This window comes from Lactuca virosa, chromosome 2, assembly GCF_052849685.1.
Source record: "Lactuca virosa cultivar CGN04683 chromosome 2, Lactuca_virosa_CGN04683_v6, whole genome shotgun sequence".
Classification (NCBI taxonomy): domain Eukaryota; kingdom Viridiplantae; phylum Streptophyta; class Magnoliopsida; order Asterales; family Asteraceae; genus Lactuca; species Lactuca virosa.
Window position 1 is genome coordinate 96,637,317 of NC_136427.1, and position 2,259 is coordinate 96,639,575.

General features: G+C 32.6%; 1 long non-coding RNA gene across 1 annotated transcript; it reads left to right on the forward strand.

Moving 5' to 3' along the window:
- The first annotated feature begins 264 nt into the window (after positions 1–264).
- LOC145156455 (uncharacterized) lies at positions 265–2,024 on the forward strand. Its single transcript, XR_013736716.1, has 3 exons — positions 265–371; positions 681–1,543; positions 1,999–2,024. It is a non-coding gene; the product is annotated as an uncharacterized LOC145156455 (long non-coding RNA).
- The last annotated feature ends 235 nt before the right edge of the window (positions 2,025–2,259 follow it).

Genomic DNA, 2,259 nt, shown 5'->3' on the forward strand with positions numbered 1-2,259 from the left:
TAACATAGAAATATAACATTATAATTTTTTTCTATCTACACAAAACTATAACGTGTAAGATTAATTCAAATGCAATTTCGAGCAAGAGGTTCTATTTCTTTAGTATGAAAAATGTTTTGATTTGGATTATCAAAATTTTATTACAAAAATGAAAATGTGTCATTAGTCTAAGAGTCATCTAAGCTACAACACAACGGCCCAACCCAACCGGGGCCTTTTCCCATATATGAGTATATGTCTACATTCACAATTGAATACACAGCGATTTAGGGTTATGAATATAAAACGGCTGATGTAATTGTTTTAGGGGTTCTCGCACTCTTTTCTCTCATCTGCCGGCTGCGGCCACCGCACATCGCTCCTGCTTAAAGGTACGTCTTTCTCAGAACGCCCCTGCTTAAAAGGCGCTGCTTATAGTTCTCTCTTCTTTTTAGTTGCAAAATCACAATTTCTTCGGTTTTTAAAGTCATCCGACATCATTAACCCCTTTCAATACAATCCATAATTAATATTCATTTTAGATGTTAATTATTATTGTTAGACGTAATTTTTTTAGGGGTTTTTAGTTAATTATTATTTGCTAGTAGTTAATATTTTGTTAAAAACTGTTAATTATTATCTGTTAGTTTTTTTTAATCCCGTAAAGGCTTATCTAACAAAGATTTGATTTGATTTAATAGGATCTGTCCAGCATCACCTTGAATGGCATCTTCTTCAACGTTATCATAACAAAATATCTATAAGAATAACTTATTCTTAAGTTTTAGAGGCGAAGACTTTTAAAGTTGTATGTTATGCTGCTGTCTTTATGGACAATGAAGGTTTTTTGCTCATATCTTTGTTGTTCAAATTATAAACAGGAAGCCCTAGAAAGACTAAAAACAATTTTAATGGAAGAAACTCATGAATCAGCTCAAGTAAATGGTAACAGGAGCAAAAATCGATGAATCCGTTACAATATTTACTGAAAAGTTTGAAGAAAGATGATGCAATAAAAACACTTGAAAGTTGTGGATTTCATGTTTCAAATGGTTTAAGAGTTCTTGAGCAAAAATCTTTAATAGTTGATTATGATTGTTGGTTATTAAAAACATTTCAGGATTTCATGTTTCAAATGGTTTAAGAGTTCTTGAGCAAAAATCTTTAATAGTTGATTATGATTGTTGGTTATTAAAAACATTTCAAGCAATAATCATGTTGTACTTTCACTATGTAATTTAATTGTCGTGGTTAAGACTTTGAAATTCATAGTTGTAAGGGATCAAAATGGAATTAAACAAACTTGGAAATTTGTAGTTGTAAGGGATCAAAATGGAATTGTACGGGTGGTATGAGTTAATAGTTTGGATTTGAGGTATCATTTGTTGAAAATGTTGCATTTGTTGAGTGAATTGTATTCTCAATTGTAACTATTAGTTAATAGTTTGAATTTGAGACATCATTTTTTGAAAATGTTGCATTTGTTGAGTGAATTGTATGCACAATTGTAAGTAAGGTTAGTTGTAACTGTTGAGCCGCTACTACTATAAATCTATAAAGAAAGGTAAAATGTTTGATTGTCATATTGTTGTTATACATCTATAAAGAATGGTAGAATTGTTGATTGTCATATAGTTGTTATACATCTATAAAAATGGGTAGAATTGTTGATTGTGTATTATTGCTATATATCTATAAAAAAAAAAGGTAGAATGGTTGATTGGTTTAAGCATGGCAATTTGACCCGATCCATTGGGGAACTCGGTTTCCCGATCAGTGATGCGTATTCCCCGCTAAACCGGGTATCTGGTATGGGTTGGGGATCCCCGTATGGCAAAAATTGGGGATGGGGGCTTGGGTCGGGTTTCTTATTTCCTAACTTGCCTGGTCTCCGTTTATATTATACCAACATATTACGTATATATTTTAAATAGGCCTAAGTTTAGATTTTAATTTCTTTTATGCGTATATAGACTTTCAGTAGGCCTAATTTTGTTTGAACCAATTTCAATTTGGTAGACCGCATATGTGAATACTCAATCAACAATTCCAAAAACACAATTAGACAATTCAATCCTTGGTGCTATACACATGCAACGATCACGTTTGGCGATTCGACTCTCCACCGGCCACTTCCTGTTCGTTCATCCATGATTCCCATCGTTCATTAGAGTCGTTCAGCACATCTATTCGACTTCTTCATAAGTGCTCAGACTCACAAAAAAAAAAGTCAGTGGTCCTACGATTCTATTATCTTTATTCGCTTGATCACTTTTGTTT